Source organism: Podarcis raffonei, chromosome 2 (genome assembly GCF_027172205.1).
Source record: "Podarcis raffonei isolate rPodRaf1 chromosome 2, rPodRaf1.pri, whole genome shotgun sequence".
Lineage (NCBI taxonomy): Eukaryota > Metazoa > Chordata > Lepidosauria > Squamata > Lacertidae > Podarcis > Podarcis raffonei.
This window is the reverse complement of record NC_070603.1, coordinates 116,571,619-116,598,738: the sequence shown is the minus strand read 5'-3', so window position 1 is coordinate 116,598,738 and position 27,120 is coordinate 116,571,619. Positions and strand designations below refer to the sequence as shown.

The window sequence follows — 27,120 nt, the reverse complement described above, 5'->3', positions numbered from 1 at the left end:
GGCCCGAAGCAGAAGGGGGGTGGAAAGCCCACGCCAGTGGAAAACAAGGTTTTGTTTGCTGGCACAGCTTCACCAAAGGCTAAAGGCACGTCTGATGGCCAGGAGCAGGGGGGCAAGTTGCAAAAGCCCACGCCAGTGGAAAACAAGGTTTTGTTTGCTGGCACAGCTTCACCAAAGGCTAAAGGCACGTCTGATGGCCAGGAGCAGGGGGGCAAGTTGCAAAAGCCCACGCCAGTGGAAAACAAGGTTTTGTTTGCTGGCACAGCTTCACCAAAGGCTAAAGGCAAGCTGCAAAAGGCCACGCCGGTGGGAAACAAGGCCAAGGCCAGGTTTGTTGTGGATTCAGGGTGCACCCGCCATCTTGCGAAGGACCGCCATCTGTTTATTTCCTTCAAGCCTCAAGATGTTGAGATCCACCTGGCTGATGGAAGGACTTTGCAAGCTGCAGGAGTTGGGACTGTGAAACTTGCAAGTCTGCATACTACCATCAGAGATGTACTTTTTGTTCCAGGAGCTGCGGGCAATTTGCTTAGTGTCCCACAGCTTACTGGGCGTGGTTTTGAGGTTTCCTTCAAGAGGAGCGTCTGTGTCATCAGGAAAGGCAAAGAGGACATTTTGCATGCAAAGTTTATGGATGGATTGTTCTGTATAACTTATGATGACAATGGTGCTGTTATATCTGATGCTGATTCTTGTTGTGTTGCACAAACTAACAAGGTTCTTCATGCAGGATGTATTCACGATGCACATCGAAGATTTTGTCACATGTCTTGGCAAGCGCTGGCCAAGATGCCTGGGTTGGTTGAAGGTTTGAACATCAAACCCTGTAAGTTTCACATGAAATGTGTATCTTGTGCAGAGAACAAGGTGAAGGTTGCTCCAAAAGGCAAGGAGTCTAGCAGGCAGGCTTCCAAACCCTACCAGCTAGTTCACGCAGACCTGATAGGTCCTCTTGCGCCCTCCTTGGGAGGAGCAAGGTACTTCATGGTTCTAATTGATTCTTTTTCTAGGTACATTCGTGTGTTTATGCTCAAGCAGAAATCGCAAGCATTTCCTAGGTTCAAGGCATTCTGTGATTGGTTGGAGAATGCTCACAGTAAACGTATCGGCTGTCTGTTTAATGATCGAGGCGGGGAATTCACTTCTCAGCAGTTTGAAGCTTTCCTGACTGAGAAGGGAATCCAGCATGACTTGTCAACGCCTAGATCGCCATGGATGAATGGGCTTGCGGAGCGAGCAAATCAAATGTTGCTGCAAGGAATGAAAACCTTGTTGCATGATGCAAACCTCCCTGAGAAGTTTTGGGGGGAGGCTTTGGCGAATTTTGTTTACACTTTTAATCGCAGACTGTCATCACCTATTGGCTGCACTCCCTACGAGAAGATGTTTGGTAAGAAACCTAACGTCAAGCACATGAGAATCTTTGGTTCTGACATGTGGGTACACACCCCACAAAGCAACAAGCTTGGGAAGCGTGGGGCACATGGTTTGTTCATGGGGTACGAAAAAGGTGCATACAGGGTATGGATGACTAACTCTAAATCCATAAAGTTCACAAGGAGTGTTGAGTACAATCCTAAGTGGGGGGAAAATGTAGGAATTTTCCAGTGTTACCCAGAGGAGGATGAAGGTGATGTGAAGAAAGTAGATCATGCTGAGAAAGCTGAGGAAATTGAGGATGATGATGATGATGATCATGATCAGAGTTCGGATTCCAGTTCAGTGGGCGGCGCTGCTGCTGGTGTCAGTGACAGTGATGACACAGCAGACTACAAGAGCGCAAAGGCCTCATTCAGACCATCTGATGCGTCTGACAATGAACTGGAAGAACCACTGTTCACCATTGGTCACTTTTCTCCTAAGAAGGAGGAGATGAGTCCAGAAGACTTGCGTCTAGTTCGCAGGTCTGAAAGGGCGACCAAAGGCAGACCTCCGAAGAGATTTGCTGATGAGTTTGCTAAGACAGCAACTGCTGTTCTTAGTAGCTCAGAGAAGGTGTGGGAACCTTCAAGCTTCAAAGAGGTTCAGGAGTTAACCTCTAAAGATGCTGAGCCTTGGCTTAATGCCATGAAGGCTGAAGTTGATTCCTTGAATAGGAACCAAACTTGGGAGCTGGTACCGGTAGTCCCAGGGATGAGACTGGTTGGCAGCAAATGGGTCTTCAAGGCCAAGACAGACCAGAATGGCAAGGTTGTCAGACACAAAGCCAGATTGGTTGCCAGAGGTTTTTCACAGGTACCAGGACAGGATTACCACGAGACCTACTCGCCCACCGTCAAATATGAGAGCGTTCGGCTGATGCTCAAGATAGCTGCAGAGGAGAAACTGCATGTTTCCCATCATGACATTAATACAGCTTTTTTGTACGGGATTTTGGGGGAGGAACTGTACATGCTTCCACCTGATGGAATGCAGATACAGAAGGGAACGGTCTGTAAACTGCGGAAATCCTTATATAGTCTCAAGCAGAGTGCCAGGTGTTGGAACACAAAACTCACTGAGATGTTGCTTTCTCTAGGTTTTCACCGGGACAAAGCTGATCCGTGTGTGTTTGTCAAGGAGGAGGGGCAAAACAAACTGTATTGTTTATGTTTTGTTGATGATCTTCTGATTTTTTGGAAGAATCAGGCTTTTTACCAAAGCACCCTAGCTCAGCTGAAGGAGCACTTTGACAGGAAGGATCTTGGTGAGGTATCCAACTATCTTTCTCTGCAGGTGGAGAGAGACCAAGCAGGTAATTTTCTGGTACACCAAACACAGAAAATTACTGATGTATTAACCAGGTTGAATTTGGTTGATACAAACCCAGCAGACACACCGATGGTGACAGGTTACCAGGTAGATAGTACTGCTGAAGCGTTTTCTGACACAATGCTGTACAGATGCATTCTAGGCAAGTTGAATTTCATTGCTAGATGTTCAAGACCTGACATAGCTGTAAGCACTAACCTGCTTAGCAGACATGCTAACTGTTGATTCAAGCCAGCAGAGCCAGCGAAGTCCAGAGGAAAATTGGCCACCCTCCAGGTGCCCGGCTTGAATCCTTGTTGACCTCCCTGGCTGCATTCTCCAGCAGGATCAAGGCGAGGTCTCTTCGGCGATCCTTTTCAACGTGAAAAGAACACACCATTCCTCCCCCTCCCATCACCAGGGAGGGGAAAGAGACAGACAGAAATATATTTACATACTTTTATTCCTGTCTTTCCAGCAGTACAGAGAAAACAAGTCTGTACCCTCTCATCCCAACTGCAGAGAGAAAATAACTCCACCCATGTACTTCCAGTACAGGGTCATGTGCCGCTCTGAGCTAACATCCGGTGCTCAGTACACTGTCTCTTGTTCCCACGGTATAATCTCATAACATCCACATCCTGTTTACCATTCCAGCCACCTGGAGCTCGCTTCTGCATTGCTCCTTTTTCGTAACATCCTCCCCCAAAAGAATCAATGCGTGTTGCGGCAAGCAAAGCGTGATCCAGAGAAGAAAACAAACAGTTGTTATACACATAACACTCCCCTGTTGTTTCAGTTCCACCCTTGAAACTCCCCGCCACTGGTTTCCCCAGTGTACCTCTCTGGTTGTCTGGTTTCCAAGGAATGAGTGCATCTGCACTACCTTGGCTAGCAACTCTCTGTTGTGTCTTTGTCTCTGACTTAGACACAGCTCCAACCTGTCCTCGGTTGTTTACAACAGCAACACATGCAACAGCTAAGTTAGCAAACTCTTTTGAGTACCTCTTGGGTGGTTGACCCTTTGTAACTCTCTCAGACCTACGTATGAGGTGCTGATCCTCTCTGCTCACTGGTCCAGTCTCAGGACTCTTTGGAGAACCAGTTCCAATGGTAAACAGTGGTTCATCCTTCAGTTGTGAAGGCCTATCCATTGTGTGAGATTTCCTCTCAATGACTGTGACAACTGAGCTCTGCGAGCTATCACTGTCACTCTCAGTACCACTGTAATCTGTAAAATCATCATCATCTGAATCGTCCTCAGTGGGAAATGTGTGTACTATCACTCTCTCCTGTTCAGGGGCACTCTCTAGAAATTTTGTGAGAATCACCTGACCAGATTCAGACAAAATTACTCTGTAGAGACCCTTTTCATAACCCACAAAAATGCCTCTGGCATTCTTTACTCCACCTGGAGCTTCTGTCCTCACATGAGACCCAAAAACCTTGAAATGGGCAACAGAAGGTTTTCTGTGGAACAGTTTCTCAAAAGGAGAACTTCCCAACTCTTTTGAAACCTTTCTCATCTTCGTATAACAATACGATATTAGAGACTCCGCCCAGAACTCGTGTGGCAGATGTGAACTAAGCAATTGCGCATTCATCCCCTTTTGCAATTCTCTGTTCACCCGTACACAGACACCCCTGTTCCACGCTTCTTCTGAAACAGCAACTTTGTGTCTTATCCCCTTTTTCTGCAGGAACCTCTGGAAATCCTGTAAAAGAAAAATCTGCTTCTCATCTGTGAATAGACAATCAATGTTAGCATCATGCATATTCTTAACCTTGTCACAAAACTCCTGAAACCTCTCCAAGGCTTCGTGTGGCTTTCTCAACACATTAATCCAGACAAAGTTAGAGAAATGATCCACACACACAAGATAATATCTTGCATTGCCTCTAGATGGTTCTAGAGGACCAATCACATCAGCATACACCCGCTGAAATGCTCTGTTGACCCCAGTCTTCTTCTTGCTCACACCTGCAAGAGAAACTTGGTTAGACACAGATGAATTACATTCCATGTAATCACTTTGTGCAAAAGTCAACAAATACAGTCCATCTTTCTGTTTGGCAGAAAGATATAACTCTCCATCTTTGTAGATCTTGCAGCTCTCAGCATCATAGGACAGTCTCAGTCCTTTCTTTGCAATCTGCGAAACACTCAGCAGATTGAACTTCAACTCAGGAACCAAGTAAACATTGTTTACAGTCAAGTTCAGACTCTTAAGATAGACAGTCCCTACGCCGGTCGCTTCCAGCTCCTGACCGTTGGCCTGTTTCACAGCGAAGCTTTGCTTCTTAAACGTTGAAAAGAGTTCTCTGTGTGGGGACATATGGACGGTCGCTCCAGTGTCAATAACAAACGAGTTCCCAACATCTGGCGTGGTTCCTTTCGCCATCAAAGCCTTTGCAGGTTTCACCATAGGCTTGGTATGACCTTTGCCTGACGCCTCAGGCTTTGCTGAGCGGCCCTTAGCTCCTTTTGGCTGGCGTGGCTTCTTACAGTTCCGCTGAAGATGCCCAGCCTGTCCACAATTGTAACACTGGACAACGCACAAAGCTACAGCTTCCTCTCTAGTAGCCTCATCGGTGGGGGAATTAGAACTCCGTTCCTCCCTCCCCCTGTCCTTATCTTCCAGTGCAGCATGCCGGCTGTGTCCATCCAGAACCACGGCACTCAGGGGAGGTGGATAGGATAACGCTCCCCCCTTCCTGGCATTCATGCTGAATCCAAGTCTGTGCTTTCACTTTCTCAAGCCAGTAAACTCCAAAAGTTCTCTTCTGGGCTGTTTACTGCTTCACTGGCAGGCAAACCTTTGGGCTGTTTTCAAAATCCATGCACAGCTGTGCAGAATTCAAAACAATTCCACTTCCCAGGCTCTTTTTGAGCCATTCAGTAACTTTCCAAGTACTGGCGGTCGTTGCCTAGCAACCTGCTCAGGACGGGAATTCTTATCTAACCACAAGAATTCCTGGTATGCAAGCCTTTCTTTCAGAGCTGTTTTTCTTAAATGCAGCTCTTTCGTGAACAGAGAATAATCCTTTCTGTGTTCACTCTCTTTAGCCCGAAATTCAGCATACCTTTTTGGCTCCGTTGCCTGGAAATACACTCCTCTCGGTGTCCAGCTGTCTGTTCTGTTCAGCTTCTGGCTGCAGGCAGACGCTTTCTTTATCTCCTTAGGTGCAGAGGATGGCAACGATTCATCAACCTCTCACCACTCATGCTGATTCTCATAGATCTTTAGCCATCGGCATTGCTACCAGATGTTGATTCAAGCCAGCAGAGCCAGCGAAGTCCAGAGGAAAATTGGCCACCCTCCAGGTGCCCGGCTTGAATCCTTGTTGACCTCCCTGGCTGCATTCTCCAGCAGGATCAAGGCGAGGTCTCTTCGGCGATCCTTTTCAACGTGAAAAGAACACACCATTCCTCCCCCTCCCATCACCAGGGAGGGGAAAGAGACAGACAGAAATATATTTACATACTTTTATTCCTGTCTTTCCAGCAGTACAGAGAAAACAAGTCTGTACCCTCTCATCCCAACTGCAGAGAGAAAATAACTCCACCCATGTACTTCCAGTACAGGGTCATGTGCCACTCTGAGCTAACATCCGGTGCTCAGTACACTGTCTCTTGTTCCCACGGTATAGTCTCATAACATCCACATCCTGTTTACCATTCCAGCCACCTGGAGCTCGCTTCTGCATTGCTCCTTTTTCGTAACACTAACAATCCTACTGTTCAGGATTGGAAAGCTCTGAAGCGCATAGCCCGGTATTTGAAAGGGACTTTGCACTACAGGCTGAGGTTCACCAGTCAGAAGACTGGAGGTCTTGAAATCTTTGCAGATGCAGGTTTTGGAAGTGACACCACGGATGGTACAAGCACTTCTGGAGTATGCTACATGTACAACCACTGCCTGTTTGACTGGTTGTGCAGGAAGCAGACGACAGTGAGCCTAAGTTCCTGTGAAGCAGAACTCAATGCTCTGTCATTTTCACTCATGGATTGTGAATGGTTGATGCAACTGTTTAAGGACATCGGGGTTTCTATGAAATGTCCTATACAAGTGTATCAAGACAATAGATCTTGTTTGGCTTTGCTGAACTCGGAGAGTTGCAAGCAAAGGACCAAGTACTTGCAGATTAAGCTACATTGTTCAAGAGAGTGTATTCAGAAAGGACTCATTCAGGTGTCCTACATGCCAGGAAATGAAATTCCTGCTGATCTGTTGTCTAAGGTTGTTAACAGAGAACAACTTAAGGTTTACGTACAAAGGTTGCAATTGGGTTGAACCACAGGTACTACAGGTTACACGGAAAGGGGGAGGATGTTAGGATATTTCCGTTCCACCTTAAAAGGGAGCAGGATGTTTGTGTCACAGCCTGCGTATTTCCTGTTCACAGGATGTTTATGTTGTCAGTTGCTTTCGTTTTCTTCTTGTTGCCTGAGCAGCCGGAGCAGGCGGTCATGGTTTCTTTGTTCTGACCAACGCTGAATAAACTGTAAATATGCTCTCCTGCTGTGCATCTTTTGCTGTGTGAATTCTGCTGATAGAGTGTGCACAGGCCTAAGAATGTGGCAATGTTTTCTGAGGCTTCGTGTCGCTATTTGCTGATACTGCGTGACTACGGGAGATCGATGGAACGTCCGGCAGCCGGCTTGGGGGCTCAGATGGATTTTGTCTCCCTGGCAGTATCCCAACAAAACCTTCAACCAACCCAGGCATCTTGGCCAGAGCTTGCCAAGACAGGTGACAAAATCTTCGATGTGCATCGTGAATGCATCCTGCATGAAGAACCTTGTTAGTTTGTGCAACACAAGAATCAACATTTGATATAACAGCAACAGCACTGTCATCATAAGTTATACAGAATAAGCCATCCATAAACTTTGCATGCAAAATGTCCTCTTTCCCTTTTCTGATGACACAGACGGTCCTCTTGAAGGAAATCTTAAAACCACGCCCAGTAAGCTGTGGGACACTAAGCAAATTGTCCGCAGCTCCTGGAACAAAAAGTACATCTCTGATGGTAGTATGCAGACTTGCAAGTTTCACAGTCCCAACTCCTGCAACTTGCAAAGTCCTTCCATCAGCCAGGTGGATCTCAACATCTTGAGGTGTGAAGGAGATAAACAGATGGCGATCCTTTGAAACATGGCGACTGGCACCAGAGTCCATAACAAACCTGGCCTTGGCCTTTAGAGCAGGTTTGCTGGGAAACAAAACCTTGTTTTCCACTGGCGTGGGCTTTTGCAACTTGCCCCCCTGCTCCTGGCCATCAGACGTGCCTTTAGCCTTTGGTGAAGCTGTGCCAGCAAACAAAGCCTTGTTTTTCACTGGCTTGGGCTTTCCACCCCCCTTCTGCTTCGGGCCATCTGCAGGCATCTTGCTTTGTTTATTTCCAGTCTTTGGACAAAACTTCTGAGTATGACCTTGGTTCTCACGAGAAACAGAGCTCTCAGCTGCCGACTCCTTGGCTCCCCCTGGAGGCTGGAATGCTGCCTGGGATGACGTGACAGTCTGCTCCCCCTGCAGCTTGCAACCGGTGCCCTCAGCATCCCTGCATTCACTCGCATTCTGGGAAACAGCCAGGACCTCCGATGCATTCAAACTCTGGGCTGGGATGATTGGCAGATGGGCAGCTTTCAAAGCATTCCATATGTCACGTGCAGTCGTATTTCTAGCTAGCGTCTTTAATTCCTCCAGAGAGACCTTAAAAGGGAGCAGGATGTTTGTGTCACAGCCTGCGTATTTCCTGTCTCACAGGATGTTTATGTTGTGTCGTTGCTTTCGTTCCTTCTTCTTGCCTGAGCAGCCGGAGCAGGCGGTCATGGTTTCTTTGTTCTTACCAACGCTGAATAAACTGTAAATATGCTCTCCTGCTGTGCATCTTTCGCTGTGTGAATTCTGCTGATAGAGTGTGCACCAGCCTAAGAATGTGGCAATGTTTTCTTGAGGCTTCGTGTCGCTATTTGCTGATACTGCGTGACTACGGGAGATCGATGGAACGTCCGGCAGCCGGCTTGGGGGCTCAGATGGACTTTGTCTCCCTGGCAGTATCCCAACAGGGCCACACTACCCCCTGGGAAGCTTTATTCTATGTCAGAGGCAGAAATGCAAGCTTTGAGGGAGTTTTTGGACGAAAACTTAAAAAGGGGGTTTATTAGGGAATCCACTGCAGCAGGGGGTTCCCCAGGTTTTTTTGTAAGCAAGAAAAACACTGATAGGCTTTGGCTGGTGTGTGACTTTCGGCGGCTTAACAGTGTAACGGTACCTATAGCCTACCCATTACCAAAGATAGGGGATTTATTGACGAAGGTCAGGACTGGGAAAATCTTCACGAAGTTGGATCTGAGGGGGGCTTATAATCTGATCAGAATCCGAGAAGGGGATGAGTGGAAAACCACATTCTACACCCTATTTGGGTCATATGAGTTCTTAGTCATGCCCTATGGCTTACAGGCGGGGACGGCCACGTTTCAATCATTTATACAGCACGTATTGTGGTCACTGCTGTACAAGAACTGTGTTTGTCATTTAGATGATGTACTCATCTTTTCAGAAACTGAGAAAGAGCATGTGAAGCACGTTATAGAGGTATTGGAGAGGCTGAAAAGGCATAAGTTGTATGCCAAGTTAGAGAAGTGCCAGTTCCACGTGAGAGAAGTGGAATTTTTGGGATACCACCTCTCTACTGAGGGTATACACATGGAAAAGAGTAAGGTGCAAAGTGTGTTAGAATGGAAGCCGCCCAGAACAAAAAAAGATGTGCAAAGGTTCGTAGGCTTCAGTAATTATTATAGAAATTTTATACCTAATTACGCGCAGATCACGGCCCCCATAACCGATTGCCTGAGAGGTAAGAAGGCTTTCCATTGGACTCTTGAGGCACAGGCCTCCTTTGAGAAATTAAAGAAGGTGTTTGCCTCAGAAGAATATTTGATACATGTGGAGCCAGGAAAACCCATGCGGGTCGAAACAGACGCCTCTGACAGAGCCGTGGGGGCCATACTACTACAGGAGGATCAAAAAAAGAACTGGAGGCCCTGTGCCTTTTATTCTAGGAAGCTAAGTCGTACTGAACAGAATTACACGATCTTTGATAAGGAACTTTTGGCTATAGTGGAGTCGTTCCAAGTTTGGAAGCACTTCCTAGCAGGTGCACAGCAGCAGGTACAGGTTTATACAGACCACAAAAACCTAGAGTACTGGAGAAGGGCTAGGCTCCTGAATCAGAGACAAGTAAGATGGGCAGAGTTTCTGTCTTTGCTGGTTAAAAGAATGGATAAAACTTAAAAATACAAAACTGTTGGATTTAGAAGGATTTGATAACAGATTTGGGTGGCATGCGTACTTATGGCAAGGTAAGAAAGAGAGTCATAAATCGTTTGAAAACCACATCTTCCGGAAATAGTTAATCGAAGTATGGGACAGATATAAAAATCTTTTAGAAATGGGGGTTCCACACTGGTTATCCTCATTAGAGGTTATGGGAGTCAAGAAAATTAACATGAGAGGTAATTGGATTCCCTATGGAGATTTAGTAGTGAAAGAAGGAGAGAAATGGAGATTGAAGCCATACGAACAAGTAAAAGAATATGTATTTGACTGGTTGCACTACTATCAGATAAGTGATATGTTTAAAAAGGATGTGAAGGAAAAAGGTTATAAAGAAAAAGACTCGAAATTCCAAACGTTAACAATGATTGTAAGACAATCTCAAAAATGTATAAAATATTATTGGAGTGGCATACGATGGATGAGGTAGTTAAATCGGTAATGACTTACTGGGCCAGAGACCTAGGGTACAATATAGATTTGGAAGACTGGCAAAAAATATGGAATGAAAATTTGAAGTTTACAGCATGTACTACGTTAAAAGAAAATGTTATGAAAATGGTATACAGATGGTATATAACACCGGTTAAATTGGCAAAAATGTATAAAACCTGTAATAAGTGTTGGAAATGTAAAGAGAAAGAGGGTACCTTTATTCATATGTGGTGGGAGTGTAAGAAAGTGAAGGGGTTCTGGGAGATGATACATAATGAGTTAAAGAAAATGCTGAAATATAGCTTTGCAAAGAAACAAGAAGCCTTCTTACTGGTAATAACCAGAAACGAAATAAATAAGAGGGACTGTAAACTCTTTCAGTATGCAACAACAGTAGCGAGAATATTGATGGCCCAAAAATGGAAACAGGAAGAACTACCGACTCTGGAAGAATGGAGAATAAAACTAACGGACTATGCAGAACTGGATAAACTAACTGGGAAAATCAGATTTCAAAGAGATCACAAGTTCCTAGAGGACTGGGGAAAATTTAGAGAAGATTTGAAGAGTGTATGTGAGGAACAAACAACGCTAGTGTGTTTTAAAGAAGCTTTGTGAAAAAAATAAGGAATATTGCAAGAATGTAAACGAGGACAGAAAGATTTTATCTAAAGGTGATACTATAATTAAGGAATGTGAAGGTAGAAATTTAATCACGGATGATTGTCAGAGGAGTTGAGGGAAGTTCAAAAAGCTAAAATATGTGATTTGGAAAATTGTATGATTGGAGTTATTGTGGAAAATTTAATAAAAAATTTATTAAAAAACAAACAAACTTCAAGATAGGGTATGTGCCAGGGGTGTAGAACGCAAGGGCAGATGCTTTATCCAGAAAATCAGAATACATGGAAGGGCAAGAGGCTCCCACAGATATGTGTTTAAACCGGAACAATGGCAATGCGCAGTCACCATAGTAAGGGAGCAAGAACTGCAAACACTCACAGAAAGGGAGGAGTATGCACAAAGGAAATTGTTAGAAATGAGGCAAAACGAAGGCAGAGGGGGGTGTTTTGAGGAGAGAGAGGGTTTACTTTATTACAAGGGGGTGCTGTATGTACCAGATGGGGAATTGAGGGCAAGAATTCTCAGGCAACATCATGACAACCCGACGGCAGGGCATTGTGGGCGCAATAAGACTATGTACTTGATTATTAAGGAATTCTGGTGGCCCAGAATTAAGGATGACGTAGCAGAGTACGTCAGGGGCTGTGCGGTTTGCCAAAGGGCAAAGGGACAAAGGACCGCGCCTGCAGGCTTGCTCCAACCTCTGCCCACACCTGATAGACCTTAGGAGATGGTCTCTATGGATTTTATCACAGACTTGCCGGTGTCTCAGAGGAAGACAGCCATTCCAGTAGTGGTGGACATGCTGACAAAGGTGGCACATTTCATACCCTGTACCAAAATGCCCTCGGCGCAAGAAACAGCCAAACTGTTTATAGACAATGTATTCAGGTTGCATGGGCTAGTTGCGAGATTAATAACAGACAGAGGAAGTCAATTTACTTCACGTTTCTGGAGGAAGTTAATGGAGTTATTGGAGGTAGAAGTAAATTTCACCTCAGCCAGACATCCCCAGACGAATGGGCAATCAGAAAGAGTGAACGCTATATTACAGCAATACTTGAGATGTTACGTAAGTCACCAACAAAATGACTGGGCTGAGAAATTAAGTTTGGCTGAATTTGCATATAATAATGCAGTGCACACCTCTACAGGGGTGTCACCGTTCATGGCTAATTATGGGAGGCATCCCCGAGCATTCCCTGGAAGGGGAGAAAGTTTGTTGGTGCTTGCAGCAGAAGAGTTTGTAGAGGAAATGGAATTCCTACATAGGATGCTGAAGCAGGACCTGGAAAGAGCAAAAATAGAATACAAGAGAACGGCGGATGCCAGAAGGAGAGAGGGAGAGAGGATACAAGTGGGAGATAAGGTTTGGTTGTCGTCCAGGGGGTTATCATTTAAGGGAAGGTGTAAAAAGCTGGAACCCAGGAAGCTGGGACCATTCGAAGTAATTGAACAGATTAATCCGGTGTCATTCCGACTCCTCTTACCAGAGAACATGAAAATACACCCCGTGATTCAAAGATCTTTACTATCACTGGGAGTTTGTTAAGAGGGAGATAGTAAAAGCACAACTTCAGGCAATACCAATGAGACGGAAACATGGAAGGTGCCTAAAGAAGCCAGGGTGGCTATCTAAAGAACTTTTAACTGAGTTAAGATTAAAAAAGGATGTGTACAAAAAATGGAAAGGGGGGGAAACCACCAAAGAGGAATTCAAACAAATAGCCAGCATGTGTAGACACAAAGTCAGAAAAGCTAAAGCACAGAATGAACTCAGGCTTGCTAGAGAGGTTAAAAGCAACAAAAAAGGCTTTTATGGGTATGTCCGTAGCAAAAGGAAGAACAAAGAAACAGTGGGGTCACTCAGAGGAGAAGATGGTGAAATGCAAACAGGGGACACAGAAAGGGCTGAACTCCTCAATGCCTTCTTTGCCTCAGTCTTCTCTGATAAAGAAAACAATGCCCGACCTGAAGAATTTGGAGCAAATGATTCAGCAGAGGAAATACAGCCCAGAATAACTAAGGAGACAGTACAAGAATACTTGGCTAGTCTAGATGTATTCAAGTCTCCAGGGCCAGATGAACTGCATCCAAGAGTATTAAAAGAACTGGCAGATGTGATTTCAGAACCACTGGCAGTCATCTTTGAGAATTCCTGGAGAACAGGCGAAGTCCCGGCAGACTGGAGGAGGGCAAATGTTGTCCCTATTTTCAAAAAGGGGAAAAGAGAGGACCCAAATAATTACTGCCCAGTCAGTCTGACATCAATACCAGGGAAGATTCTGGAGCAGATCATTAAGCAAACAGTCTGTGAGCACCTAGAAAGGAATGCTGTGATCACCAATAGTCAGCATGGATTTCTGAAAAATAAGTCATGTCAGACTAACCTGATCTCGTTTTTTGACAGAATTACAAGCCTGGTAGATGAAGGGAACGCAGTGGATGTAGCCTACCTTGATTTCAGCAAGGCATTTGACAAGGTGCCCCATGATATTCTTGTAAAGAAGCTGGTAAAATGCGGTCTTGACTATGCTACCACTCAGTGGATTTGTAACTGGCTGACTGACCGAACCCAAAGGGTGCTCATCAATGGTTCCTCTTCATCCTGGAGAAGAGTGACTAGTGGGGTGCCACAGGGTTCTGTCTTGGGCCCGGTCTTATTCAACATCTTTATCAACGACTTGGATGATGGACTCAAGGGCGTCCTGATCAAATTTGCAGATGACACCAAACTGGGAGGGGTGGTTAACACCCCAGAGGACAGGATCACACTTCAAAACGACCTTGACAGATTAGAGAACTGGGCCAAAACAAACAAGATGAATTTTAACAGGGAGAAATGTAAAGTATTGCACTTGGGCAAAAAAAATGAGAGGCACAAATACAAGATGGGGGACACCTGGCTTGAGAGCACCACATGTGAAAAGGATCTAGGAGTCTTGGTTGACCACAAACTTGACATGAGCCAACAGTGTGACGCGGCAGCTAAAAAAGCCAATGCAATTCTGGGCTGCATCAATAGGAGTATAGCATCTAGATCAAGGGAAGTAATAGTGCCACTGTATTCTGCTCTGGTCAGACCTCACCTGGAGTACTGTGTCCAGTTTTGGGCACCACAGTTCAAGAAGGACAGTGACAAACTGGAACGTGTCCAGAGGAGGGCAACCAAAATGGTCAAAGGCCTGGAAACGATGCCTTATGAGGAACGGCTAAGGGAGCTGGGCATGTTTAGCCTGGAGAAGAGGAGGTTAAGGGGTGATATGATAGCCATGTTCAAATATATAAAAGGATGTCACATAGAGGAGGGAGAAAGGTTGTTTTCTGCTGCTCCAGAGAAGCGGACACGGAGCAATGGATCCAAACTACAAGAAAGAAGATTCCACCTAAACATTAGGAAGAACTTCCTGACAGGAAGAGCTGTTCGACAGTGGAATTTGCTGCCAAGGAGTGTGGTGGAGTCTCCTTCTTTGGAGGTCTTTAAGCAGAGGCTTGACAACCATATGTCAGGAGTGCTCTGATGGTGTTTCCTGCTTGGCAGGGGGTTGGACTCGATGGCCCTTGTGGTCTATTCCAACTCTATGATTCTATGATTCTATAATCCTGCACACAGGTACCAGCAGGAGGCAAGGGGAAATCTTCCATCTCCAACAATGGTAGAGAATGGGGTGGAGGAGGAAACTGAAGAAATCTTGGATTCTAGGTGGTATAGAAATAGGTTGCAATACCTGGTGGCGTGGGAGGGCTGTCGGGAAACTGAGAACTCCTGGGAGCTGGCAGAATCCATTCACGCACCAGAATTGCAAAGGTCTTTCCATACAAGATACCCTCATAAACCTAGGCCACACGATTGGCAATTAAGAGAATTTTTTGAGCAAACTGACGAGGAAGAGGGAGATTTCTTCGGTTTTCAATCCTCAGAAGAAAGTGAGAGTGACACGGAGGAGGAGGATCTTAGAAGAGGGGGTGATGTCATGGTATTGACGGAGAACGAAGGGGAGGAGGAGAGACGAGCAGACGAAGGGGGGCAGGAAGAGCCAGCGCAGGAAAGGGGGGAAAGCCAGGAGGAGGAAAGGCTCTCAGATGCTGGAGCAGAGCCTCAACCCCGCACAGGAAGTTCTGGCACGGATAGCGATGCAGTGCCAGTTCCATCTGCTCAGGAACAGAGAGGGTTAAAGCGGAGGGGACAGAGACATCAATTGAGAATGCCTCGCCTCTTCTGCTGGAAAAGGGGCGGACGTAAATCACTCCGGGAATCTGACTCACAGGATTCGGACGTGTAATTATGTGTGCTGCTTGTACATATGTAAAATAAAGGCTGTACGTATCTATGTATCTCTGAGTGAGCAGAAGCATTTCTTGCGAAGAGTATTCCCAAGCCATCACAGTGCCCAAAAATGCTCCAACTACCGCACAATTGCGCTCATTTCACACGCTAACAAGGTTATGCATTTTGAAGGGGCAGAGGAACCAGACACCAAATTGCAAACATGCGCTGGATTATGGAGAAAGCTAGAGAGTTCCAGAAAGACATCTACTTCTGCTTCATTGACTATGCAAAAGCCTTTGACTGTGTTGACCACAGCAAACTATGGCAAGTTCTTAAAGAAATGGGAGTGCCTGATCACCTCATCTGTCTCCTGAGAAATCTCTATGTGGGACAAGAAGCTACAGTTAGAACTGGATATGGAACAACTGATTGGTTCAAAATTGGGAAAGGAGTACGACAAGGCTGTATATTGTCTCCCTGCTTATTTAACTTACATGCAGATTACATAATGTGAAAGGCCTGGCTTGATGAATCCCAAACTGGAATTAAGATTGGCGAAAGAAATATCAACAACCTCAGATATGAGGATGACACAACCTTGATGGCAGAAAGTGAGGAGGAATTAAAGAACCTTTTAATGACGGTGAAAGAGGAGAGCGCAAAATATGGTCTGAAGCTCAACATCAAAAAAACGAAGATCATGGCCACTGGTCCCATCAACTCCTGGCAAATAGAAGGGGAAGAAATGGAGGCAGTGAGAGATTTTACTTTCTTGGGCTCCATGATCACTGCAGATGGTGACAGCAGTCACAAAATTAAAAGACTCCTGTTTCTTGGGAGAAAAGCAATGACAAACCTAGACAGCATCCTAAAAAGCAGACACATCACCTTGCCAACAAAGGTCCGTATAGTTAAAGCTATGGTTTTCCCAGTAATGATGTATGGAAGTGAGAGCTGGACCATAAAGAAGGCTGATCGCCGAAGAATTGATGCTTTTGAATTATGGTGCTGGAGGAGACTCTTGAGAGTCCCATGGACTGCAAGAAGATCAAACCTATCCATTCTGAAGGAAATCAGCCCTGAGTACTCACTGGAAGGACAGATCGTGAAGCTGACGCTCCAATACTTTGGCCACCTCATGAGAAGAGAAGACTCCCTGGAAAAGACCCTGAAGCTGGGAAAAATGGAGGGCACAAGGAGAAGGGGACGACAGAGGACGAGATGGTTGGACAGTGTTCTTGAAGCTACCAGCATGAGTGTGACCAAACTGCGGGAGGCAGTGGAAGACAGGAGTGCCTTGTGTGCTCTGGTCCATGGGTCCACGAAGAGTCGGACATGACTAAACGACTAAACAACAACAAGAAGAGCCTGCTGGATCAGGCAAAGTTCCACCTAGTCCAGCACCCTGTTCTCACAGAGGCCAACCAGATGCCTGAGGGAAACTGGCAAGCAGGATTGGAGCACAAGAGCCCTCTGCCCTCCTGTGCTTTTCAAGCTCTCCAAGTTGCTGGCCATCACCGTCTCCTGTAGGATGGATTCCATAGATGAACTATGCTTCTGTTTATTCATCTTTTGCAGCCCTTAAAGGCTGTAAAATGTATTATGGCCTAAGCTTTTGTGGGCTGCAGTCTGACAAAGTGGACTCTTGACCAGGAAACCTGGTGCCACTATAAACTTGTGAGTCTCTTTGTTGACTTTGTGTACTTATTTTGAAATTTGTACGAAGGTTGTACCACAGTATCTCCATGTAAGCTTGGGGACGGACAAGATTATAGGGGCGCTATAAATTATTATCCCACTCATTCTAACACACAACCCCAGTCTGTAAGATTGGCAAGTTTACACAATTTGCTTCTTCTGATTCTTCTGCATTCACTTGTACCCGAGTAAATAATACTGACCATTGTTGGTCTTCATATACCCAATCCTATGGTGTAGAGCCTCCAGCCACAGGAACTGTGTATCATGATAACGGGTCCTTTGTCCCTTAAGCCCACCAAACTGGGAGGTGCATACATTTATTGGACTTTGATGCTGGTGGAATGTATCACTCTGACCCTATAACAAATAAAGTAATAGCAACAATTGAAATATACGAATTATAAATAACTATGGGAAGCATTTCCATTCCCCTTCACCCATTTTTCAGGACTGGTGTGCAACATCAATATCTTCAATTATTCCTGCCCTGGAAAAAACACCTAAGATTTCAAAGCCTGGAGGAAGAAAAGTTGCTTTGGAGAAGGCTTCACCTCTTCCTTCTTCCTGTCAGGAACTTCCTTCCATTTGTCTCCTCTCCATCTTTTCCTCTTTCTCCCTCCACCACCCATCTATCCCTGTCCCCATCTCCTCTCCCCTGGAACTCACCAGATTTCTCCAAGGGGCCTGGGAGGGAATGCTCAGAGGTTGTGGGGAGGGATGCGGGAGAGAGCCTGACCAGGTCAACCGTCCATCTTCCTCCTTCCATCCTGGCCAGGGTTGCAGGTTCAGTCTCAGCTAGGTTTGCAGGTTCAGCTTCCTGAGGAGCGCAGAATCCAGAGCAAGTTGCAGCTTCCTGGGAGGGAGGGAAGAAGAAGAAGCCAAGGGAGTCTCAGAGCCCCTGCAGGGATTCTCCTGCCCAAGACATTCTGCTGCCCCTGGAGAAGCCCCAATTGGGCACCCCCTTCCCAAGAGCCTCAACCCATTTTCCAACACCTTTGGCAATTTCTTTCACCTGCCTGTGCCACCTCACTTCCTAAGGCTGGCATGGTAAGTACATTACAGGCCTGAGAGTAGATTCCTGGGAACTTAAGAGTTAATCTGCAAAGGACTGCTCTGAATACATGGGTGGCCCTTGCATGGAGAAGAAGCAAGCCCCTTGCTTGCATCTGGACTTCTGGGAAACGCAGTGGATCCGCCCACTGCTCCCTCTGCCCTCGCTGCCTCCTCCTCTGTCCTTCTGCCCTGCAAACACCCTTTGCTCTTGTTCCTCAGGGGAGAGAGGCAGGAAGAGCCTTCAGACCCATCCCTTTCCTCCTCTGCAGCCCAGTGAGAGGGGAAGGAGCTGCAGCGTCTGGTTCACTTCAGATACACACATGGTAAACACTGGGATTGTGAACGAACACGTCCTCTGCCTTCCATGCGGTGGGAGTGGGGGGGTTAAAAGTGGTGAGGAGACCCCCTCCCCTCCAGTCCTTTTGGGAAACAGGAGCTTTGATCAGGAGTAAACAAGTTAGATAGCAAGTTCACAAGAGAAGCACTTTGGAGCACTGCTTGCTCTTACTATGTGTTTGAACCTAGAGGACAAAATACACGTTTACACCACGTGGTATCTTAAAGTGGGCACTTCTTTAAAACCTATTTTTACTGCTATTCTTTCCAATTCTATACTGCCCTTCCTCCAAAGATCATAGGGCAGCATACAATAGAAAAACACAGAGATGCATAGCAGAGTAAGAAATAAAAACGACACCCCCCCCAATGCTGTTGTGAAGTCCATAGATTGTTTAATGAGCCAAACGCCTGGGAGAAGAGAAAGACTTTCGCCTGGTACCTAAGGAAGGAAGGAAGGAAGCCGGACACTGAGGCCCTCCTCCGAGGAGCCTTCTGCTGGGGTATAGATATTAAATTTAAATTAATACTATTAAGGCGATCCTGGCCAGCAATGCCCACCCCTCTCCCCTTTCCCACCTCCTTCCCTGAAACTCCCTTTGTACCAGATCCCTGCAGGAGGAAGCTTCTCCCCCCCCCCTTCAAGGCCCCCTTTAAGAAAACAGCTCCCTTCCCTCCCTTCTCTTCTCCCCGCCCGGATCTTGTGCAGCGCCGCCTCTCCCCGTCCCGGGGCTTCTCATCCTGGACCCCCTCGCAAAGCCCCTTCCCTCCTTCCCCGCCATTGGCTTTGCACTCACCCGACATCCTGGGCAGGGGGGGCGGGAATGGGAGCCCCCGCGTGGGAGGCAGGGAGTGAGGCGCTTAATTAGGAGGCTTGATTAGGAAGAAGCCCCTCCTCCGCCTCCGCACAATGCAGCCCCGCTTCCCGCCTCCTCCCCTCCCTCCTTTGGAAGCCGGGAAATTATCTCTGCTGGTGAAGCCGGAAGTGGAGGCAACTCAGAGGAGGAAGGAGAAGATTCTCTCCACGTTCAGCCTCTTGTCTGTTATCTGATAATTGGGGGAAGGAAAACCTTGCAACACGCAACCAATGGGGAGACGAGGGTGGGAACGTGTGCATAGGGAATATAAACTCATTCTTTGCCCCAGCTGGACTGTGCCTGCTTTGGCTCCCAGCTTTTGCAAGAATATATTGTCCTCACTGCTTCACCAGTTTTGTTCAGATTGCATTATAAGGAACAAGTTCAAGGGTCTTGTTATAGGAAAATCCTTGGGCTCACCTGGATTACCAAACAAAGACACCAACCAGGAATATAGGAGCAAGCAGCAGCCAGGAGGCCCGATCTTTATTTTTTAAAAAACTATTGCAACAGGACTTCCACCCACCACCAGGAAGGAAGCCCAGAACAAAGGATGGCTCCCACTTTGATCAGTTTTACAGAGATACCCACAACACCCCTAAAATTACATCATGGATACATTACAAATTACATCACAATTGGGGGGGCGTGTCTGGCGACAGAAACCTCAGCATCAGGGCTTGCCCCCACCCTTCGACTGACCTCCACCATACACTCATCAAGTGATGCAAAAGAGGTATTTACATGTCCCAGTTTCCCAGCCAAGTTAATCACACCCTTTTGTCTTGATCTGGGTTTGCTATTGTTTCTGGAATGGCTTACCTGTCCCGCACTCAGGTATCAGGATGCCAGAGATTATATCACTCAGGCAGAGGGGCTGCTGAGTACATGGGCTCAAACTTTAGAGATTATGGCTGCCCTCACTCATGTCCCAAGCTCCTCCCTTGGCAGCCATTTCCTTCCTGAACAGAAGAACATTGGAATGGTGTAAATCCGACACTCAAGTGATTCTATATGAATTTCTGAAGTTTTCCCAGTGAGCCAGTGCATAGATACAGTGGTATCTCGGGTTACAGACACTTCAGGTTACAGACTCCGCTAACCCAGAAATAGTACCTCGGGTTAAGAACTTTGCTTCAGGATGAGAACAGAAATTGTGCTCCGACGGTGCAGCGGCCCTATTAGCTAAAGTGGTGCTTCAGGTTAAGAACGGACCTCCGGAACGAATTAAGTACTTAACCCGAGGTACCACTGTACATTTATCAGTGAATTGTTATGTGCAGCAGAGTCCCTTTGAATAGATAGGAAAAACTGTAATGAAGTGTTTTGTGGGGACATTTGCAGAAGTGATTGTGTTGATTTTGGTAGTAGGTGTGTGTGTGTGTGATGTCTGCTGAAGGGGCAACACTCTCTCTCTGGCTTATTGCACATTCATTACACACAGTGTCTTTTGCAGTGGCCTGTATTCTCCTCACAGACACAGAGACACAGGAACATTGAACAGGCACTTGCAGCAGCAGCAGCTGCCGGACAGACTGCCAAAGAATTCCTCACATGCAACCCCTCCCATGAATCTTTTGGGGGGAACCATGTACTTTCAATACGTGCTGAATGTACACTACGGATGTGAAATAAATATTCTTCGTGGGAAGTACTGAAAAAAAGAAAATTTTAATTTGTGAGGGCAGAGGGGGAGTTCTATGCTTCATTTTCTGTCATGAAAAATAAAGCAATAAATTTAAGAAGCAACCCCTTTTTTCCAGTGCTTGCTTTTAAAGCAATAAAGGTCCAGGTACTCACCATGGAATTTTTACAGTAAGTGCCATACTTTGAACAGTTGGGGAATGTTGTGGATGTTTGAGTACCCCCGGAAAAAAGCCCCACTTTTTTTTAAAGCACCATAATTGCACAGGGGGTGGAAGACAATTGGCTCTGTCCAGTTATACCTGTATGCAGCTGTTATACTAAAAATACTGCTGCCTTTCCCTTATGGAGTATCTAAAAGCCCATATAGAGTCCTTAAGTAGGTTCTCTATCAGTAGGAGAAAATAACAGAGGCTGCTATGAGAATTATAAGGTCTAAGATATAAAATAAATGTTCATAAATGTACCAGCCAAACACATACAGAAATATATATAACAGACATTTAATTCCAGCAAGCTGGTCTCTGACCATAATAAATTATTATTATTATTATTATTATTATTATTATTATTAAAAACAGAGGCTGAAGGGAGAGTGAAGGGTTGCTCTCTGTATTTTGTACCTGAAGGGTTGCTATCAGTATTCTCTGTATTTTGTACCTAAGTAAATTCCTCTGTTAATCTTGCTTTGCAATTGCTAGCAAACAGCGGCGGTTTGCTAAATCTGTCTGAGGCCATTTCCTGTCCTGCCAGCTAGCAAAAAACCGCAATTGCAAGCTGGGAGCTACTTCCTCTTTGCAATTGCTTGAATTCTGCAAACCAGGAGCTGCTCTCTGCACATGCTCTCTGCTGCAGTAACGCAAGAGAGGAGCACACGAACAAGGGAAGGAGGTGGGCTTAGCTAGCCAGATAGCCATATGCCATATAAGGAAATAAGCTTAACCTTGCCAGCTGATTGGAGAATTTGAAGAGGTGGGAAGAGATGGGCAGACTCTCAGGTATAAAGATGCTTGTTTATTTGTATCTATGGGCCAGTGTTTTGGGAACGATCCCACTGGCCACCTCTGTGCACAGATTTCAATAAAACTTTTTTCTCCAAAGAAGAATCTTTCCTGGTGCTTTTTGCTCTCTCTTCGGTCCTGGGGACGCAGGCAAATGATTCCCTGGCAAGGATAAGGCTTCAGCCTTCAAGGCCAGCCGGAGAATATTGAGAAGCAAAGCAGCTAGTAAGTATGATCTTTATTAAACTGTTGCAACAGGGTCCCCCACACCCCACATGCAGGGAGGGAGGAGAGGAACCTAGAACAATGGTGTGCAAGCTCTTATATAGACATTCAAAAATTGCCTCCTCTGTAGCTCAAGACCACCCCCCAAAACATCATACATATATCATAGAAGGGGTGGTCTACAGCAGAAAACCTGTCTGCCAGGATATCTGATAATGGTCACTGATTGCTTTTACCTGGGCATCCTGGCCATTTTTTCCTGATGGTTAATACTTTAGTTCCTGAATCCAGCTCACAGGCTCACCCTGTTCATACACAGATACGCTCTTAAGACAGGATTTGTTTTCAAAACACCGCTGCACAGCCAACTCCCCAGCTCTTGCTGTAAATAGAGGGTCTTTATATGATACCTGGGGGCCCTGCAACACAGCCGGTCAGAACAGAAAAGGGAGGGGTGTGGAGGGGGGTGTCTCCCAGAAGAGAAGCGGCTCTGGCCCAGCAGAAGCCCACCCTCCCCTCCCTCTCGGCAGCCTGACCAAGAGGGCAAGTTGAGGTTGAGTGCAGTGCGCAACGTGAGGGAAGGCAAGAGGGTGCATGGGTCTCTCTCTGTGTGTGAGTGGGTATCCAAGTGGAGGGATGGTGGAGGGAGCCAGCCCAGCACCAGGCTTCAGAGGTTCCTTTCGTTAGTGGAATGAGAGGGTTGCTGCCTCTGCCGCTGCTGCCGCCATCACATCACACGAAGGCAGCAAAGGCAGCAGCTGGCAGCTGTCCGGGTTTGGTTCAGCACAGCCGCTGGCTTCGTTGCCTGTCTGCCCCCCTGCACAGGCAGGTGGGTGGGATGTGTATGAGACCCAGACAAGCTGGGCAGAGGGACACTGCTTGGGGCATTTCCCGCAGGGCCACCCTTTTTAAAAATATTTTTTATTCTTTATTTTATTTATTTTGTAAAATATATTTCACAATTACCACATTTAAATTTCGAAATGAAAAAAGATTCTTCTTTGAGGGATAACTTACCTTATGGACAATTTTTACGCCTTAAAAGAAATTCCTCTTTTAACCACGATTTTTATAATAGTGCAGATATCCTAGCTCATTCTCTTTGTTCCAAACAGATCCAAAATTAAATCCCTCACAAAGGATCAAACATTTCTTCTCAGTCCCACTACCACCTCACATTCTCAAAACCACATCACGGGATCATTAGAATACACCTCTCATGCGGATAGAATCATTAGAATAATACGCAAACATTGGCATGTATTCTGGAACATACCAGGGTGTAATGAATTTCCTCTGATAGGCCTGAGGCAGACCAAATCCATTAAAGATATGTTAGTACATACAGACATAAATTCTGAAAAATCATTCCTCGCACCATAAGCACTTCCGGCCCCACTGGACATCATAGATGTGGTAGATGCTCATCTTGCCCATTTGCCTCACAGACTAAAGAAATTTAGGATGAGAAAACGAACTTTATTATCCCAACCTCCTTGTATTTGTATTGTTACTTTGCACTGTACCTTTAAACTCAACCTCCTTGTTATTAGCACCACCTGGAGTTGGCTTTATATGTTTTTCAAAAAATATTGTTAGTAGCAGTGACAACATTTATTACATGAGCACTGTTCCATAGCATTTGGTATTTTCATTTACATACATTCCTTCGAAATAAGATGGGGTATGTACTCTTTTTCATTACTGTTTGTATTTTAGTTTAAATTTTTTGTAAAGTGGTATGTCATGCAGGTCATCGTCTGCAAAATTTTATTTTCAGTTTATGAAGCAATTCTATATCCTCCCACCACGCTGACGAAGAATTCCACAAAACAGTAGTCAATATCCGGAATCACTGTTCAGTGTTGGACATCATATTTGCTGAACACACAAAGCTTCACAGCTTGTCTTTCATCGTACAAAGTCTGGTACCTCACTTCATTTAAAGATTTCCAGAGACCTTGAGACTAAAGATTTCATTTTGTACTTGTTATGGTTTGAAGGAATGCTGTAAAGATTGTCCATTGCGTATATATATGGTCATCGTGCTTCCTAGACATTGCTGATGTGAGCTTAGGGGTGACAGCGGCCACAGTGCTGAAAAGTCCAAATAAATAGGCAGTCACAGATCATGAATCTGACTTTCCTCCAACTTCCAAAACAAAATGGGAGAAAAAAAGCTTTCAGGTTTGAAGGTGGCATGTTACTCTGGTTTGCTAAACCAAAACTAAGCCAAAATTTAGCTTAGTAAGTGTGAGGCAAAATACAGGGCAGTAAACAAGGAACAGGGTGGTGAATCCAGGGCAGGGCAGGGAGGGGGGTTGGTGGACAGTTGGTTTTCTTTTTCCACCTGGTACTGAAGTGACTTCAAAACAATCCATTCCAATCTCCTGCAGCCTCACAGGATGGGCCCCCTGGAATTTGTCACACATGCATGCACGCACCCAGATACTCATGAATCTGTCAGTCTGTCTGTGCTTGCCTACCCAGAGTTTGAATGCAGGACTTTTCACACACACACACACACACACACACACACACACACACACACACTTTCAAACACAGGTGCTTGGAGAGGATCCCTAATTTGGCAGAGAGAGGGGGGGTGGGATAGATCTGAAATACTAGACAAAACTATCAATACAGGACATGGCATTTTTGTATTAGGCAAAGCAGGACTTTATAGCTGATATTGTGTCCAGAAACAGAAAATTAGGCAGACGGAGCTGTTTGAATATGGGAGTCCTATGCTGCCTATAGCCAGCCCTGGTCAGTAACGTGTCTGCAGCTCTTTGAGCCAGTTGAACTTTCTGAGCTCTTTTCAAAGGCAGCCCCAGGTAGAGTGACCCCTACCCAATGTGGCACCAGACTGCCTCTTGGGGGGGGGTAATTATCTGTTCTAAATGTGTGTGTGTGTGTGTGTGTGTGTGTGTGTGTGTGTGTGTGTGTGTAGTTTAAATTTTCTGAATGCTTGTTTTTTGAGAAGGGGCTCTTAGGGTCATGAAGCAATGCCTTTCAACACAGGTCCATAATATCATTGATTCTGCCCTCACACTGCCCTCTTGTGTGTGGATTTTGATCCAGACGGGGAAAGATACAGCAGAATCCACCCCTCTCTCTGTGTCGCCCTTAGGTGTGCTCAGCCTTCACCTCCCCATTTCTTTATGGAGGGGCAAAGGCTATGCACTTTGTATAGACGCAACTACAACTGACCTCCCCCCCCCGCCTTCTCTCCTCCAGATGTAATACAGATTCCCTCCGCATCTTGCCCCACCTTCCAGAAGGCAAATATATAACAATAATACATTTTATTTATATCCCGCCGTCCCCGGGAGGCTAACACCAGTAAAATTACAATAAAAACATAATAGGGGGAAAAACCCAATTCAAAATACAAGTTGAAATACAATTTAAAATGCAGCCTCATTTTAAAAGTAGCCCATAGATCAAAACCATAAGGGGAGGGAAACATAAGGGTCAGACTGAGTCCAAACCAAAGGCCAGGTGGAACAGCTCTGTCTTGCAGGCCCTGCAGAAAGATGCCAATAATAATAATAAATAAATAAATATTATTTATACCCCACCCATCTGGCTGGGCTTCCCCAGCCACTCTGGGCGGCTTCCAACAAAATATTAAAATACCATAATACATCAAACATTAAAAGCTTCCCTAAACAGAGCTGCCTTCAGATGTCTTCTAAAAGTCTGGTAGTTGTTGCTCTCTTTGACAGCTGGTGGGAGGTCGTTCCACAGGGAAGGCGCCACTACCGAGAAGGCCCTCTGTCTGGTTCCCTATAAACTTGGCTTCTCGCAGTGAGGGAACCGCCAGAAGGCCCTCAGCGCTGGACCTCAGTGTCCGGGTAGAACGATGGGGGTGGAGACACTTTTTCAGGGCCCTTGTCCCTTGTGACAGAGCGTTCCACCAAGTCAGGGCCAGTACAGAAAAGGCCCTGGCCCTAGTTCAGACCAGACTTGGGACCTCCAAAGTGTTGTCATTTGTGGACCTTAAAGTCCTCCGTGGGGCATACCAGGAGAGGCGGTCCCTAGGTATGTGGGTCCTAGGCCACATAGGGCTTTACAGGTCAAAACCAGCACCTTAAACCTGACCCTGTACTCCACCAGGAGCCAGTGCTGTTGGTAAAGCACCGGATGAAATTGAAAAACAGTTTCTATCCAAATGCGATTTTGGTTTTAAACGCAGTGTAAGGTAGTCTCTATGTGAGTATATTGTATTTAATTATGGGAATCAGTGTTTCTAGGGGGTTAACCAGGCTGGGATAGCAGGTTTGTTGGTTTTTGAATGTCTGTTGTAGATTTTTTCAATTTGGTTGTTCTGTATGGGACAATGACAATAAAGATTATTGTATTGTATTGATACATGTGATCCCATGGCAAGGACCCCGTAAGGAGCCTCGCCGTGGCATTCTGCACCTGCTGGAGTTTCTGGGTCTGATTGTTTGTTTAGGACATCATTATACTGTATGAAATGCCGCTTGTTTCTTTGAAGGGTAGACTCTTTTCATCAGCAGTGATAAATATGACATTAATTGGTTAATGAGCAACAGCTTCAATGCTGTCAACATGAACTCTGTCTGAGGTTTCAGACATACCCATTTCCTTCAAGAAAGAAAATACAGGAAATACTTTCCTTTTTGATTCTGGGCACTTGACTTCTCCCATCCTGCTACCATCAAGGCAGACATTTCGGGCTGAGATCCAGAGAACCCCTCAGCAGCAGCAGCAACAGATGGAGCCCCCACAAACATTTGTCACATTTTGAAGGTTTTTTTAATTAAAAACAAACAAAAGGCTTTTCCTTAGCTTCTCATAGCCCTGACATCAGCTCTTGAAAAAGAGAGGGTTGCCAAACATCATGGCCCCCAAGAATGAAAACAAACACT

General features: G+C 45.7%; 1 protein-coding gene across 1 annotated transcript in view; it reads right to left on the bottom strand.

Moving 5' to 3' along the window:
- LOC128408780 (zinc finger protein 236-like) overlaps positions 1-27,120 on the bottom strand; it is a 117,788-nt gene that overhangs the window by 80,278 nt on the left and 10,390 nt on the right. The gene's annotated exons all lie outside the window — the stretch shown is intronic.